We start from the raw sequence: 18,308 nt of genomic DNA on the forward strand, positions 1-18,308 counted from the left end.
TTGAGGACATAATGATGACAACAAGAAGGCCAAACCTTAATAAGAAACAGTAAGTAAGATAAGTACTTATTTTGCAATAAAACAACAATCGTAATTTTTACTTCTCAGTTTTTGTTTGAATTAATGAAGCTATAATGTGCTGATTAATGAGACGTGCTGCTGTCTGGATTATGGCCTTCTGGCAGAGCCAGAATAACTGGCTTTCCAGTCATAATGCTGAGTTAAGTTAAGCATCAGCGGGCTGTCACTTTATATTTAAGCTACAAAGATAAGAGTGGCATCAATCTTCTGAAATAACTTTCAGCAAGAAAGCGAATCAGCATATTTTATAAAATGCCGCATTACAGTTTTAGACAAACACCATAACTAGTAGTGAAGCAGTGACAACAATATAATGATTTTATAGTAGAGCTAGCTAACACTGTTCAAATTTATAGCATCCACTGTCAGGCTACGTAGTTCTCTAGTGGTACTGGTGGATGAGGCATTGGTGTTCCACACCATATTACCCACACTTGACACAAAACATTTTTTGTTTATATTCTATTTTGTGTTATGTTTTTGTAAAATTAAACCTTAAATTTTTTATACTCGATTTCCACCACAAATGATCTTTAACAAGTACTTTTGAATATCTTTTGAAAAGCACATTTTTATACTACTGATATGCGTTTGTGCTGATAGTTTAAAGGCAGTACTGAATTAATCATTCTGAGTGTTCATTCATTGTGTTTCCAAGGGCAACCAGTGCATTTAAGCTGCAGTTATTCTTTGACATGCAATTAAGGTACAACAGCAATAGGAATTAAGAAAACCAAATGACAAAATCCACATAGCTAGCCACATGAATAAAAAAAAAATGAAATAAATTAGAATATTATGTTATTGATGATGATGATTCCTATTAGTCCTGTATATATATTAAGTTAACACATGTTCATTAGCAGTGTAAGCCTTTTAGAATGTAACACTGACTTATATTTTTTAATCTTGAAACTGTAAAAATGTGTTGTTTTTGGTATTCCTCTAATGACAGCATCATAGAACAAAGTGCCTTTTCATTAGATGATGTAAAACATTAGATAATGTCTTAAGTATCCCTTATACCTAAGAAGCCTATACAGCTTATAATTGTGCCAAATCTTTAAAATGTACTTTGCATACAAGAGATTTACAGTTTTGGCAGAAAATCATTCTCAGAATGACATTTAAGGTATTTTAGTAAGTAGGTGACTTTTCAGCCTTCTGTAGTTTAAATCACCAGAGCATGTGTTTCTAAATATAGCAGAGGACCAATTAAGTGTGTTTGCTTGCTGGAGACATCTTTTAGATGATACCCTTGCCCAAGAAGTCTCATCTTTTTGTTTGGGTTAAAAATCACCTGCTTGCTACTGTAGCCTATTAGTGCCTTCCTTCTGTAGTAAAGCACTTTCTAAGAGCTCTAAATGGTCTCTCTGCTACTAACAGCTTTGATACATTTCAGATGAGCTGTTACAGGGAAAGGGAAAGCTGAATATATCCACAGATAAACATGCTGAGGGGTCTTTGGATAATTCTGTCTTCAAGCAGCCACCCCTATACAGCCAGACCCTCCCCTTTGCACCAAAAACAGGCTGTAAACCTGTCATCTCCAATCAGTGGTTGAAATCTCAACCTAAATTACAGTCACAAGCTGATGCCCCTTGCATTGTTCCTCTGCCACCTAGCATTATCTTGAAGGGCTAGCTTAGTTTATCGGTGTGTGTGTGCTAAATAATCATGCTAGCTGACATTTCCCCAGTGCTATGACCAGTACATTGAAAAGATGATGCTTGTTTTTTTTTATATGCTGGTGGTAATTGTCAACGGCTAACTAATCTACCCTACCCACTTGTTGATTAAAAATTTAGACAAAGCTAATAGTAAATTGTCTTCCATCAAAATAGAAATGCTTCATTTTTTAGATACATCATTAGTTAAAATTCTTGTTACAGACACTGTAGGCTTATTATTTAAAGTAAATCTGCAGCACACACCCACAATTGAAAATTCAACACACGTAATTTAATATTTTTATGATAACTAGAAGAATAGCATCGATAGTGGATGAATAATCAATAATATTCAGTTATGACTGAGATAAACAAATGCACAGTAGGTTGACAGCAAAGCTAAACTATGGACTCGTTACTAATCACAAGTCCATAGTTCTACTATTTATGTCAGAAATGAACATGAAATGACATAACTCATTCAATCAGGGCAGTTCACTGGAAAACTTTAATTTGTTGTCATCTCCTATTGATTTTTTCCTTCCCCAAAATGTCACAGTACGTTTACATACAAATAATCGGCAAGCAGAAGTGCCCTGAAATAAGATATGTGCTGTCTGATAACCACAACCCTTGAGCACAGAATTATCTCTTTTAACATCAACTATAATTATTTAGTAAATATTTACCTTTTGAAGCTCCAAGCAGGTGACCACCACTTCAGCGGTTCTCTAAATATTAGCAAAATGGAACTGTATATGATGTCCCCCTATCACTAAGACAAGATGCAAATCGGTAAGGCTGAAAAGCCATTGGCCATGTAGTCATGTGAGCGATGCATCACAACTGGTGACGTCACATTTGATGTGTAACCCTAAAATATTCCCCGATATCAACAAATGGTCAAGCCGTATTGTCATGCTTTGACCATAGCATGTTTTCCTTTACATGGACAGTTGACATGATGGGTGCCCCAGATTAGGATGCCCCTCAGGGTCTGGGTGGTGCGTGGGGGTGTATGGAGATGGCAAACAATTGAAATGGGTGCCGGGAGTGAGACTTCAGCAAAGCCATCAAATAAGGCTAACTCAGTACTACTGTCTGCTTCCAGACAAACATTTTTACCAAAAGCCATATCCTGAATACAATAGGTTTTCCAATTACAGGCACCATAAAAATCTACTATTGTAACCACATTTGATTTATTTACTCGTACACAAACATTTTCTCTTGTATTTTGTTAAAACATTTGTACTAGGAATGGGAAATATTGCCAAAAATATTTTCACAGTATGTTTTTTTTCATTTTGGCTGATACAAAAAGTTAGTGAGATTTTAACACATATTTAAACACGTTAAATTTTTGTCAACCCTGAGTAGAAAAGGTAAGGAAAAGGTCTATTCCCTAAAAGGTTTATTCACAAAAGTGGACATGCCTGCCCGACGAAGCTGTGCACATCGACATGTCCTTGCTCACATCGTCTGGATTAAAAACACGTTTGTGCGACCACTCAGTTATTTCAAACAATTGATGTGGCTTTAGCGAAAATATGCTTGGGATTTTGTTCTGGTGGACACCCATCTATGTTTGCTGAGGATCAGAAGAAGGAAAAAAGCCTTCCTTTTACTTCATTGAATACTTTCTCTGCTATCCTCCATTGTTGAAAAGAAATCTCCACACTGTCAGTGCTGACTGATTACATCAGTGCCCTATGCATGCGCAGAGGCAAAATTTTGAATGGATTCCAAGCTGGGGGGTCAAACTGAAGTCTCATGACTGTGAATCAGCTATATATGCAATCTAGGACCAGAAAGTGGCCCAGATCTAATCTGAAAAACAAGTGCTTTGTGTGTAGAGACAAAAGAAAATCTGTGTCATGTAAAGGCAAATAATTGGATTTTAGTCAGGGTTTCATTTCAGGGTTGTAATGTAAATGTAGCATGTTACTGATACTAATGCTGTTTGAAAAGGCTGGCAGGAGCTACTGCTACTGGGTTTGAAATGACGTTACAAGAGGTTTGTTTGGCTGCCTGTGCTAGTGCTGGAACTTGGGAGTACAGAATTTGGCTCTTTGTTTACAAGGAAAGGTGGACAAGACAGTGGTGAGAGCAGCAATGTTGTCTGGTTTAGAGAAAAAGACAGGAGGCAGAGCTGGAGGTAGCAGAGCTGAAGATGTTGAGGTTCTCTCTGGGAGTGACGAGGATGGATAGGATCAGGAATGAGGACATCAGAGGGACAGCTCATGTTAGATGTTTTGGAGAAAAAGCCAGGGAAACCAGATTGAGATGGTTTGGACAGGTTCAGAGGAGGGACAGTGAATACATTGGTAAAAGGATGCTGAGGTTAGAGCTGCCAGGAAGGAGGCCTAGAGGAAGACCAAAGAGGAGGTTCTTGGATGTGGTGAAGGAGGACATGAGGATAGTTGGTGTGGGTGAGGAGGATACAGAGGATAGGGTTGAATGGAGGCAGATGATTCGCTGTGGCGACCCCTGAAGGAAGGGAGAAGATTTAGGGTTTAAACTATAAAAATAGGTCTATATAGGCATTTCTTTGACCACATCCAAAATTCATGGTTTTTCACGCGGGTGCTCTAGAAACATAACGAATTTGGGGGGTTTACGGTATATGTTGTTTTTTCAATGTCAGCTTTTATTTCACAATGCTGATTCACTTTGTGGCATAGGCTTGTGCAAAAAATATTATTATGATGATATTATCAGTCAGATATAATGGTTTCCATAATTATAATAGTACAGTAGTATAAATGAAGATGTAATGTATGAGGTGTGAGGTAGAAACTTAACCACTCCAGATGGTGGGGTGTATATTGAAGCTGATAAACAATTTTTTATATATATATATGTATTGCACAATAAAATATTGTAATATATAGCAGAATCGATATTTTCTTACACCCCTACATGAAACTGTCATGAGTCCCCGTTTGGGACTTCCTGCCGGGGGACCTTTATTGTTTAGAGACTTCCTTTTCCCCTTGCAGTGGTCCCCGGCAGCTTCACGTTTGCTATTTGTGTTTATTGGTTTCACCTGTTGTCTTTGCGTTTCTCCCTATTTATACCTCCCTCTTTCCTTTGTTCCCTGCCGAAGCATTAGTTGTATTTAGTTGGTGTTACAGAGTGAAAGTGTGTTTGATGACGACCGTCTCACCCTGTCTTTATTCAGTTCGACCGTCTCACCTGGTCATTCTTAGTCCCAACCGTCTTACCCGGTCTTGGGAGCTTACCGTCTCATCCGATTCTCGTGTGTTTGTTGTTTAGCCCTGGAAGTCCCAGGAGGAATAAAGCTTGTTGTCCTGCAATTGGGTCCTACCGCCTCTCCTTTCCTCCAGCACCTCACCAGCTCATGACAGAAACGACAGTAGAAGACTGACAAATAGTTTCCCTTTACATGTCTCTACATGTACACTATCCACTGAACATGTTTCATATTTCCTAAACCATATATGACAGTATCCATATTTTTTCATCCATTCACTAGACATGCCACAGGTCGCCCTTCCACTATGTGCTCTTTTAAAGGGCATGTAACTTCTTCCATTGTGTAAAATTGGCACACACACAGCAAAATGGCCAATTTAAATTATGCTAATGGATCTAGCAGTAACAGAATGTCCAGGTACATTATGAACCTCATAGTAATGGGCGTTACAAGCTGCAAAAGTACAAAATGTCTGCTTGCAGTCAGCACCAACACGTTTGAAAAAATGCAAAAACAAAATTAACATTTTTATTTTTTATTTTATTTTTATAAACTAACTTTTTAAAAATGTTACCCTCCTCAGATAACTCCGCAAAAACCACCACTTTTTGCTAGTGTGAACAAAACAAATGAAAGTGTGAAACGCTCTCGACTAACTAAGGAGAGTCGGCGTTATTGACAAAATAAAATAGGTTAGTTATCATTTTTCTGACAACAAACTCTTAAAAATAGTTTTACGAATGTTATCTGCTACCCTAATGGCATCATGTCTCAATGAGTATGGGTGTATGAGATTTTATAATCTGACCACCTTTATTAATGTGAAGTAGGTGAGAGTGATTATATATAGACTGAAACACCTTCAAATGAGTCGTTTTTATGTGCAGTTCAGTTGCTTGTTTTAGTTTGTTGTACTGCACTTTGTGGCATAGGCTTGTGCAGAAAATATTATTATAATGATATTAGCAGTCAGATATAATCGTTTCCATAATTCAAGTATAGTAGGTAGTATAAATGAAGATGTAATGTATGAGGTGTGAAGTAAAAACTTTGTGGTGTATAGTGAAGCTGATTAATAAAATTATTCAACCAAATAAATAGTTTATCAAGTTTTACTTCAAACGGTTGTAATATCTTGTTATGACACTACTGTAGTTACTTAATTTACCACTAAACAGCGTTTACATGCTGGGGCTTTTCAAAGGAATGTTATCTGAGCTCTATGTGTAACTATTGGATATGTATGTTTGTCTCTGTCCAGCATATTAAGTCTAGAATTACTGTAGCAGAGGCAGAATGTTCTTCACTTATAGTGTTATGAAAGGAGTCCAGTATCCGCTGACTTTTATAAAGCTTTCTTTAGGATCTGTAAGCTTTTCTGCAAGTATTAAATACACACATGCATGCACAGGCAGATATGAACATGTTCAAAGGTTTGAGGACAGACAGGCAGACTGTCTGACCAATACGTTCATGCAGAAAATCTTCAAAGTGCATTTTATTTCATTTCTTCTCTCTCACTGTCTTGATGTTTTTTACTTCTCAAATGAAGCAATGCTGGTGAACTAAAAGCCTACATGAACTTTTAAAAAGAGAGTCACTTGTGATATGTGGGATACACACTGTCTGCTGTATTTAGCTAGCAGCTGAGTATATTTTATAGCTGCTGCCATGTTTCTTTTGTTATTTTAAACACTGACTGCGTACTGGGAAATCAGCAAAGGAAGAACAGGTGTTTGCTCACAAGTAAGACACAGGTTCTCATATTGTTCTAGTCCAAATAGTAGTCAGTGACCACTGGTTGTATTAGGCAGCTCTTCTGCATGGGTATTTGTGTACTATAACTCTTATTTACAGTATTTTCTTAAAAGTACTATGCTGAGTCTATTCATTTAACTGTCCTTGTTAATGAACATGGTGTCTAGAATGACTTCTGGAATTAATGTACAATCACTAAAAACAGCAGAGAAGATCTAGGTGAATGCTTGGGGATAATGTGGAGTCAGATGCATTAAAGAGTGTGTTCCACTTCATGAATTGTTGTAAATGTAATTGAGCAGGTCACTAGTTATAGTTAATGGGGTTTTAGACCCTGAGGGGTTTACTGACTTAACATTTGAGTCATATGAAATGGTCCCTCAGAGAAGATAAAAACCAAACTGTTATCCAGTTCATGGGTTGCTTTGAAAGTCCACATTTCAAGGCTGAATATGTTGTTATGACTGACAAGGCTGTCCTGCCCCAAGGGTTCCATCCAGGCTAAAATATACTCTATATACTATAATATACTATATTTTTGGCCCCAGTATACCACACACAACTGGTGTATCCTTGAAAACTGGTAATTGGTCATTGATAATATTAAATGATTTGCTGCACTTGTTGCAGCGTTTTCATCATGATGTGCACATGCAAAATAGTCAGATCGCAGGACATGTGTTGTCAAGTATGTTATGGCCTGAAACACACTTCATACGTAGTCACACATGACAACGGCAGGCCCAACATTTCTGACTAGTGAACATAGTCAAAGTGTGCTTCTACTGATTGCTGCGAGGGCTCAAGCTCAGTCCACAGGGGGTGACATTGGCCAGTTGAAGTACAGATGCAGGAAATGACAATGACAGTGTTACATAGCTCAAAGTTTCTTCACTTGTGTACTTGTGTGAAGATCACTTCACGCTGTAACATGCATACTTGACACGTCATGTGATGTGACTATTGCAGATGCACACATCATGTTGACATTACATGATGGTGCAGCCTTACTGTCTTGATGACCTCATCCTCCCGGCCCAGTCTAACATTAACTGTTGCCCACACAGTGCAGACAGTTTCCTTAAGTCACCGCTGATACGTCTTTTCCACAAAGGCAGTTCCTAGGCTGGTTTGAAGCCAGTGCCTCATTTTGAACCAGTTCTTTGCATTTTGAGTCAAAGAACTGGCTCTGTGGCTCTCAGAAGAGAGAGAGGAGAGATAGCAGATACTGATAAGTAAAATGGAGTACATTGTTATGACACTATTTTGTTGTGATGAGGGTCTTTACCTTAACTAGTTTGATGAAGTAGTTCATTGTAACATTGTCTTTTGTTTTCCTGTTGGCGCTCCGACATGTGAAGCAGGGTTTCTTTTGACCTGGAGGAGAACCTCCTGTTCTGTATAGTTACTAACCTTAATATTTCCTTATTTCACTCATTACATGTTGATTAAATGTTTCTTTTTTCATGTATAAACTCTAGACAATGTTGTGACAATCACCTCCAGAGTTGTCTGGAATTGTCGTTTTAACACATGCAGCCACAGCAGGAGACACAACGGGGCTGACACAAGTGCCTTTGTTAATATAATAAAACTGAAGATCTGTTTCAATATCATCACGCATAAAAACAATTAAAGTTGATTATATTTTTTATTACGTGTAGCAAACTGTTCATATTTTGACAGCAAGATGTTGAAAATAGACTTCTCTCCATCCATTTGTAAAAATCCAATTAATCAATTAATCAAAAACATTATCGACAGATTATTAAATAGTTAGTTAGTTTTCCATAATAGTTAGTTGCAGCCCTACTGTTTATAAATATTTTAGCAAAATTGCTGCACCACTATTTTAACTAAGACCACTGACATGCAGCAGAGCTTGTTTGCCTGGGGACATATACGGTGAAGTAATTAGGAAGATAAGGGAGAGGCAAGAGGTGATGAAAACATGGTGGGCAGACATTTACTTATTGCCCTACATTCCAACCAAGCAAAATCATGACTGCAAGGTAGACTGAATTCAAAACTGTCTGATGTATATAATTGTCAGTAGCATTGCATTAGTTCCACCACCATCCATTCTCAACCTTTAAAGCAGGGTACCTGCTTGCATGAACTTCTGTACTGGGAAGATGGGAATTACATCAATTGGTCTCATCGAATGAGTCTATTTACTCACCAAATTTGTGCTCGGTGTTGTGTTCCCAGGGCATATAGGGCACTAGAGCAATGTGGTCTTACACAGACACAGATCAGTTCACCTTTTTCAGCCTTTGGAATTCCCTTCAGGTTGATAGCCAGTCCATACTAAAATAAAAATTGGGTGAAAAAAGACATTAAAGAAAGGCTGCAAGAGAGGATAAGAAATTGCTTTACCCGATTGCTATATGTATGCATGGTCACATGTATTTGTGTACAAGACAGTAAACCATTACTCTTATGTTTTCAGTCATTTTTTATCTATTTTGTAATAGTAATGTTGATTCTTCAAACTGATATAACAGCAAAATTACTTTAGAATAGTACTTATAATACTGTAACTCTTTACTGTGTACATTGTCAATACAGTACATTGACTGCTTTTCTTTTACTTGGGTTCTGCTCAGAATTCATACATTTGTAAGGTAACCATCCATCAATAACCCATAAGTCATGTTGCTCATGGTATGTGCAAGCAACAACAATAAGATGTTCTGACCACAGAGGGATCCCAAACGTCTCGGTTTTTTCTTCCAGGTCATGTGACCTATGGCTGGCAGCCTTCCAGCAGAATGGAGAAATACAATGTCTGGCAAAAACGCCTAAACAGATCACATGGTTGAGACATGAAAACATGTTAAACTGTTGTAATATGTCAGTGAGACTGACTTTTTCAGTTATTACTTTTTCACAGTATTGGCTAAATCATTGCATCTAACTGACAAAATGGTGGCTTAAAACGTACTGTTTTGTCACTTGTCACTTGGTCAAGTGCCGACCCGTTTTATCACTCGGTCATTCACATTTATTTATTTATTATAGCAAATTTGTCAGAAAAAAAAAAACATGGACACACCAGAATGATATACAAGTCACTAACTTTTGTGTTTTCTGCTGTGTGGTGCTGGACAGGCAGCACGTTAATCTAAGCTTTGTAGAAAACAGCTTCCTGGATGGTATTGATAAGAGTCTGACAGTGAATATACAGACTGCAAAACCAAAACAGTGGCTGGCTGTTAAAGATTCAAAGTGTAATATTTAGAGTGCTTGATTAGCAGATATGGAATATATTACAGTATTAATAAATGTTTTCATTAGTGTGTAATCATCAAATCTAAATATATCTCCTAATCTTAAAATGAGCCTTTTAAATCTGCATAGAGAGTTGGTCTCTTTTCACAGTAGCCCAGAATGGACAAACCTAAATCAGCTCTAGACACAGAATTGAATTTTGTTTTAAAGGGATGCTCAGAAGTTTGCATACTGTAATCTCAGCACTAAATGCTGCTAAATCTTTCCTATTTTACATACTTCACCTTTAATTGTCAATCATTTTATCATCATAAGTGACCCCTCCACATTTTCTTATTATCAGTATTTATACATACATGTTAAAAAAAATGGAGATCAATAAGTGTAAATTAATTTTTTAAATTAAATTTTATATGGAATTGCTACAACTACATAACATGTACTGTATATAGGTACCACAAGTGAAGACCTATTAGAATGTGACAGATATATACTCAATCAGCATTTAATATTGTCAATCTAACACTTTATATAGTTGTGGGAACCACAGCAGAATCAAGCTAAAACAACCTTAGTTGACATGACTCATTTTTCCATTGTGGTACTCCTGCATTTAAGGATGTGAGTTCTGTTGACCACTACTAGTTCAATTGAGGTAAGAAGTTGCTTAATATGTAAAAACTCTAATAAAAATATCCACTCCCCTCCAAAAGTGTTAGAACAGTGAGGCCAATTTTTGCTGCAGACTGAAAACATTTGGGTTTGACATCAAAAGTTTAATATGAGACAAGAGATCAACATTTCAGCTTTTATTTCCAGGTATTTACATCTGGATCTGATACACAAATTAGAAGATTGCATCTTTTGTTTGAGAAAAATCAATCAGAGCCACTGCACAAACATTGGCCATAGCCAGTACAACCATTTGGAAGGTCGTGAAGAAGGAAGAAACTACTGGTGTACCGAGTAACAGACTTTGAATGACCAAGGAAAACAGCAGCAGTTGACAACAGAAACATTGTGAGATCAGTGTAAAGACCCTGAAACAACTGTGACATCAGCAACAATCTCCAGAGGGCAGGAGTGAAGGAATCACAATCTACTGTTTCCAGAAGACTTCATGAACAAAAGTACAGAAGCTACACCGGTAGATGCAAACCACTCATTAGCAAGAAGAACAAGAAGGCCAGACTGGAATTTGCCAGAAATTACAGAGCCGAACCTCAAACATTCTGAGACAAATTTTTATGGACTGATGAGGCAAAGATGAACTTTTACCAAAGTGATGGAAAGGCTGAAGTTTGGAGAAACATAGGAAGTGGAAGGTTTTAGATGGGCCAAGTCAATCTCCAGACTTAAACCCTATAAAGCAGCATTTGACCTGCTAAAGAGGAGACTGACGGGAGTAACCCCCTAAAACAACAACAACTTAAAGAGTCCTGAAAAAGGATCACAAAAGAAGAATACAAACGTTTGGTGATGTGAGTGGGTCACAGGCTTGATGCAAGCAAAGGATTTGCAACTAAATATTAAGACTTATTCACTCTAATCTATTTTAAGTCTATCTGCTCCAATAATTTTGCTCACCTAAAGATTTGGTGTTCCGTTACAAATGTAAATACCTGGAAATAAAAGCTGAAATGTTGATCTCTTGTCTCATATTCATCTTTTGATGTCAAACCCAAATGCTTTCAGTCTACAGCAAAAATAAAGGAATTGGTCTCACTGTTCCAATAATCTTGGAGGGGAGTGTATTGTGCTACTTTGCATTTCTAGTCTTCTGACGTGACACAATTTAGAAATTGAGGTATTTTCTTACAAAGGAAATGCAGATGTTTGAGAATCCTCCATAAATGGATGATTTAGGATTACTATTTAGTACAAGACGTAAAATAACTAATATGTGTGTTGGTCATATGATTCACTGTAAGTAATGCTAAATTCTAGTTAAATTGTGGAAATCTGAATTTGAGTCTTAGTTATTAACATCTGAAGTATCAAGTATATTTAATTGTTATACTGAGGACCTGCATTTGCCGTACAAGCACTACTCGTGATTAGCTTCTCCACAAATGTAAATCCTGGTGAAGACAATAAAAGTGATAAAGTGGATTATAATGCAGGCTGAGAAGATAAGAATGAAACTATTTACTCCATGTGTTTAGAGCAGCCAGATTTACTGCAACCACTTACTTTGCTGTGCCTGGCCAGCAGAAGTGTATTTAGATCAAATCAACTGTGGAGCTGGATTCAGTAGATCTGTTAGAGAGATAAACAGACTGCTTTTAACACAATAGCAGATATGTGAAAGCACACATCATACACTTCTCTGCAGTCAGAATGAATATAACATTATCATATTATGTGAAATGAAGATTGAAAATAATGAGTTTCGAATTTAGTAAAAATTATAAAATGACTTATGTCATCATGTCAGTGTGTTGATGTTACTTACGTAGTGCAGATGAGATCACATGTAGCGCTCCAGGGGAGGAGAGGACAGTAGAGGAGTCCCTGTGAATGACAAACATATTCATTTTAGTTTAATTTCACTTTAGCACAGTAACAGCTCCCTGTGTTGCCATCTACCTATTTCCTACTGACTAGTCTAAGCACATGGGCTCATACATTCCCAACCACACACAACCCAAAACTCAGACACATGCATAGTTTGACTTCTTGTGTTCGCTGCCAACCCTATTCATTAGAAGGAGACCACTGCCCTCTGCTGGTGGATGTCACAAACACTATTCAATAGACGGTAGGTAATTGGTAAATTTGAGTAGAGTTTCTGCTGTTGTTTTATTTTTAAAAGTTAATATTAAGAGCCACACCATTCAGAACAGGTAATAAAACAGTGTGTAGTAACAGGACAAATGTCTGTACCTGAACTATTGGTGTATTTCTCCTTAATGTTAACAGTAAAGTGCTACTGCCCTGCACAAACTGTGAAGAGTCAACTGATTAGTTAATTTGATAGGTAAATAAAGTGCAACTGGTTAATTAATCAGTTAATTGAAGTAATTTTTCAAGCAGAAATGCCAACAGTTACATAGTCCCAGCTTTTCAGGAGGTACTGCTTTTTTTCCTACTTATTTAAAAGAAAACTCAAGGTTTTTATATTTTGTGAAATGAGCAGTACAATGACATTACCTTCACATTATGATGACTAAACAACCTAAAAAATGGCAGATATCAGTGTGTTGATTGACGATTAAAAATAGCTGTTGCAGCCCTAAGTGTCTCATTTGGGGAACATGAATAGGCTTCACAATAATTAATAAGAAGTCTCTTTTACCCAAACATTGGTCAGTCCACACAAAACTTGTGCAGAATTGAACAAATATGCTTTAATGTCAAATAATTGTAAAAGTAATTTGTTACACACTCCAAGTAAAGTAGCATAATGTAGGAAAGCATTGGAAGTGCTTCTCAGGGCTAAGGATCAGATTAACATATGCAAGGTGTCATAAGAAGTTTAACAGTTTAATAGTTATATTTAGCATATATCATACAGAGTTAGCAAAACATAAAAATGGAGCAAGACAGAGTGCATTACCTCTGATAATCTACAATTAACACAGACACAGACGCACACACAGAGAAGCACTAATCTCATCCTCAGAAGCGGGTGGCGATCTGATCTTAGCTTTAGCACTGTGTCTAGTAATGTGTGTGTGGAGGTCCCCAGAGGTGAAACTCTATTAGCAAGCAGCATGAAAGTCAATGAAAAGGACCCCAGTGAGCTCCAGTCCCCTGACATTATTAATGTTTAATGATATCTAAAAGGGCTAATACTCATCCCCCCTTCGCTTTTGCTCTTATCCTCTCATTAAATATCCTCACAAAATCATCACCCCCTCAGATTAGAACACTGACCCCATCTGCTGAAAGACTCACCCTTTACTGATGGCAAACCTCTCTCTCTCTCTCTCTCTCTTAATGTCTCTCAGTTGTGAATGCACGTTATATGCACAGAAGTGCAGAAATACCTAACTCTGTGTATGCACATTTCTTGCAGAGATCAGAGGCAGATAGGAAAAGTGAAAATCTTTAAAGTAAAAACAAGGACTTATTAGTTAATGATGATACAAATGTGTCTTGCTTCTGCCAGGGGACACAACTAAAATAATAATGAGCCACCAGTGGCAACACTCAAATATGTGGTTGAGGGGAAATTGTATCCCATTTTGAATCTCAGTGAGGCCTCTTCAGTTGTAAGTATATGGTGGGTAATACTGTCAATAACAGACAGACTTTTTTACTCTGTATGTTACTGTAAAAAACAGAAGTACAATTAGAAAGATTGGATGTCATTGAGAAAGAATCTTGTTTAATTTTTTATTACAATTTGAACAATATGTCTAGTACATATTTGAAAACCACCAAGATAAGTGCCAAATCTTAATTTTGTGCTACTGCCTACACAGAAGGGTCACCCAGAGAGATGTAAAAAAGTTATGAGAAGGAAGCTAGCAAAACTTATTGTGCGTATGTGCTGGGTGAACAGCTTTCAGGGAAGCCACCACAGCAAACCTCTGTGCATAACAGTGCCTTATTTGCCAGCAGACATCCTGTCAGTCAAAGGACATTCCTAAAGCCCACATTCATTGGCTGCAGTGATCTAATGGAATTAGATTATTGCATCACTAATTGACATTTATTGCCTGGGTGTGATTTACAATACATATGTGTAAATGTGAATGTATATGTGAGCCCTTTATATCCTTAATGTAATTCCATGAACTGTTTACAAAACTGGTCTGAGGTCAGCTAACATGACATCCATCCATCCATCCATTTTCTATACCCGCTTAATCCTTAGCCAGGGTCACGGGGATCTGCTGGAGCCTTTAAAACTTTTGTTGGAAAGTCACTCTAACAAGAATTCAGTAGTCAGTTCTAAGGTATGTAATAATGAGTCTATTCTAAATAAGGCCAAGTTGAACTGGGAGTCAAAACTCCAACTGAACCATTGAAGGCCTTCTGGGAAGGCCTGCTGTTAACTCATCACCCACCTGCACCAGACTCTCTCTTATACAATTCAAGGTCCTCTATAGACTACATTACAGAGAAGAAAAACTCCCAAGGCTCTACCCAGACAAAATCGACGAGGAGTGTAATAGATGCTTGCAGACTCCATGTAACCTTACCCATATGTTTTGGTCATGTCCTAAATCTGATTTCTGGCAATCATTGTTCAAAACAATTTCAGATATATTAGGCATGAATCTAAATCCAAACCCATGGCAAATCCCCAGATGACCCTAGCACCACCTCCACCAAGAGCAATGTTATTGCCTTCTCCTCCCTCCTCCCTTAAGAAAATCCTTTTATTGTGTAAATCCTCTCAGCCACCCTCAATCAAAGCCTGGCCAGATGACATTTTAGGTCTTCTGAAACTGGAGAAGATCAGGTTCTCACTTGGAGGTTCATCTGACAGGTTCTATACATTAGAAGACCACTACTTAATTATTATTTTTATAAGCTACCACCTGGAGAAGTGCCTATGTAAGAATCCACCTTACAGGCAAAGTCAAACCCTCCCCATTGCGTCTATCTGCCAGAAAGTAGTTGCCCCCCAGGTAGGATTTTTCCACCCTGAGACAATCCAGCATAACTAATTTACTATGATGATCAAGACTTGGGCAGCCACAATGTTCTACTTTACATATGTAATGACTACCACAAGCACCCCTTTCTTTCTTTGGGGGGGTGTATACCCAAAATGTAAAATGATAAAAAATGTACAATGATAAAAATTTTAAAAATGTTTAATGTTAAAAATGTTAAAAGAACAAGAAAAATTGCACTGTTGTATATGCTGAATGTTGATTGCCTCACAAAATATATGAAAAAAAAAAGAAAAACTACCCCCTTCCAACCATATGCACACACAACAGAACAACCAACAATGCAGTGGTGAGTATATTCGCACACGTCAGTATATTGTCAAGGGCACGTACACAAACATACAATGTGAGCAGGCAGAAAAGTCACAGGAAATGCTTATGCCTACAAGCACCTTCAGGAGGGACCTGCACAGCACTTAAGTGGTCACTTTCACACACAAAGGCCAATCGCAGGAGCTTAGCTGGCCCCATTAAGCTTTTAGCAAATGCTGCTGCACTGAAATTGCTTGTTTAGGTAACCCTGTCTGCAACTGAGAGAAATGTAGTTCCATCACTCATGTCTGAGTTGTGACAAATGGTTTGCTTTGAAGTCATTGTTTGTAAGAAGACTAGGCCTTGTCATTTGTGAGGAGGGATTAGTCACGCTGTGTTTATTGGAGAGTGTGCCTCAGCCTTCTTGACTGCTGCCTTTTGGGGGTTTTTGCTACAGAGGTGTTTTTGACAACACTGACACTGTAAAAAGACAGTATGAAAACTTTAGCTAACTCTACAACTATAGCACAATAGTACATTTGCACTGTACCTTCATAGCAAGTTAAAGTTTCTTGGTATTTCACAACATCATGTTTATAGAGTTCTGCTTCCAGTGGAAAGTAAATATTATCTCCAGGGTGTAGCTGGTTTCACTGTGATTTCTTGTGTGTTTACTTTTAAAATAGTTTTTATGTTCAGTAGTTGTTTTCTCAAAGGGCATCTTACACCTGGGTGTAATTTTATTTAGAAGTTGACCAATTAGTGGGCCGGCTTTTGCCTTTTTTAACATAATCAGCATCGGTTGATGGCAGAGCATATTATGTCAATTAACAGGCAGACACATCCACAGGCACACTATTGTTTGCGGTGGAATAAAAATAGAGGTATTAGATAGATATTTTATTTAGAATATTTTTGTCAAATTGCCTTCCTACCAGAGTTCAGTGGATGTTGGCAAGTGCAGACTAACTGACGTCTGGAAGAGTGAATAAAAGAATATCATGAAAGAAAGCAGCACAGCTTCAATTCCTATTTTTCAGTGCCATGTATGTTTAATGTAGCAGACCTAAAGCAGCAGAATATGGTCCCATTCCTGATTGAGGCAGGAGTGATATCCTCTGACACTTTATGACTATGAAACTCTCTGTGACCCACTAAAATAAACAACGGGGATGGTACAAGTACTGCAATGTCAAGACTACCCTTTTGATAAAGAGAAGGCCAACAGCCCTCACAAGGAGAACCCCTCTTAACAAACAGACTCCCCCTGCTCACCTCCTGCCATAAATTCCTTAAGACTATTCACTTTTCAGGCAAGACCTGAAACCTTATGAACTGGTCTTCATATCCTGTCCTTATATTCCTCCTTTGATTGCTAAATATGTAACGTGTGACCAGACCTACAGAGCATCATTGTCAGACTACGGTGTGATATAGAAGCTTTGCTATTGTTTATCTGTTATTCCCGCTTATAGTTAATCTCTATATAACTATGAAGTTTTAGTGATTTTCATCTATGTTGTGCTGAACTATTCTGACTAACTGATTAGTTATTAAGTTTGTCATGTGTTTAAACTTTGCTGGGTGGAAAAAGAAATTGTTCCCATCTTAGGAAACCTACAACACTTAAAGAACAGGGTAATCTCTTGATTCACAGAGATTAGTGAGACTTCCCATCACAGTCAGGAGACTGAACCAAATATGGAGAACTTCCTGGGCCAGTCACATCATGCCAAGTACAGTCATGGGACAAACCAGATGGATTCCCCCGCCCAGGGTGGCAAGACACAAAAACACATTACACAGACAGACACACCTGAACCGGAATGGGAATTTGAAGCAGACTTGAGAATGAACACCTGAAACTGAGCTCTTGGAACTGAACACCCTGAAGAGAACAGAAATGGACAAAGTTCCAGACAGATTCAAAGAAAGTTAAGAGATTTCCAAACTTATCGAGACCCTCTCTCTGAGGAGAACCATGAGGTAGAGATTGTTTTACTGCCCAGCAGAGGAGAGACAAAAACGTATGGCTGTCCTCCAGCTGACCATCTCACATCAACCAACTCCATGAGACGACCCTGCAGCAGCCAGAAGGAGAGCGAGAAAAGGCGTCGAACGGACCCAGGCCTGAAGCCCAAGAGTCCGGGGAACGTCTACTCTCTCTTACTCCTGCCGGCAGACTGCAGTCGGACCAGCCCACAGACAAACGAACCGAGCCTCAGTAAACCCGAGAACAAGCAAGTAACCTGTGGCTGTGCTGGTTGTCTCATACTAATCTCAGTTGGTCTCCATAATTACTAGAGCTTCCTCTTAAACTGTGTTTAGACCTCAGAGTCAAACAGAACATAAATTAATTTCAAGATTTCTTCACCACTGTAAACAACTTGCTGTTAGACTGTTATCATGTTTTATTCTTTAATTCAGCTAATTTCTCAGATCAGTTCTCCCTCCATTTAC

The 18,308-nt window shown here is 38.0% G+C and overlaps 1 protein-coding gene across 6 annotated transcripts in view; it reads right to left on the reverse strand.

Annotated features, from left to right (window-relative positions):
- The window catches only part of pcbp3 (poly(rC) binding protein 3), a 79,341-nt gene that overhangs the window by 36,288 nt on the left and 24,745 nt on the right, over positions 1–18,308 (reverse strand). For 5 of the 6 annotated variants that reach the window (XM_026295472.1, XM_026295470.1, XM_026295467.1 and 2 more), the window contains exons 2-5: positions 12,419–12,477; positions 12,157–12,222; positions 9,431–9,533; positions 8,912–9,039 (exon numbers count right to left, since the gene is read on the reverse strand). The gene's annotated coding sequence lies outside the window, so the exon portion shown is untranslated. The remainder of the gene's footprint in view (positions 1–8,911; positions 9,040–9,430; positions 9,534–12,156; positions 12,223–12,418; positions 12,478–18,308) is intronic. The other variant, XM_026295468.1, reaches the window with a different exon arrangement.

This window comes from Mastacembelus armatus, chromosome 21 (assembly GCF_900324485.2).
Source record: "Mastacembelus armatus chromosome 21, fMasArm1.2, whole genome shotgun sequence".
NCBI lineage: Eukaryota > Metazoa > Chordata > Actinopteri > Synbranchiformes > Mastacembelidae > Mastacembelus > Mastacembelus armatus.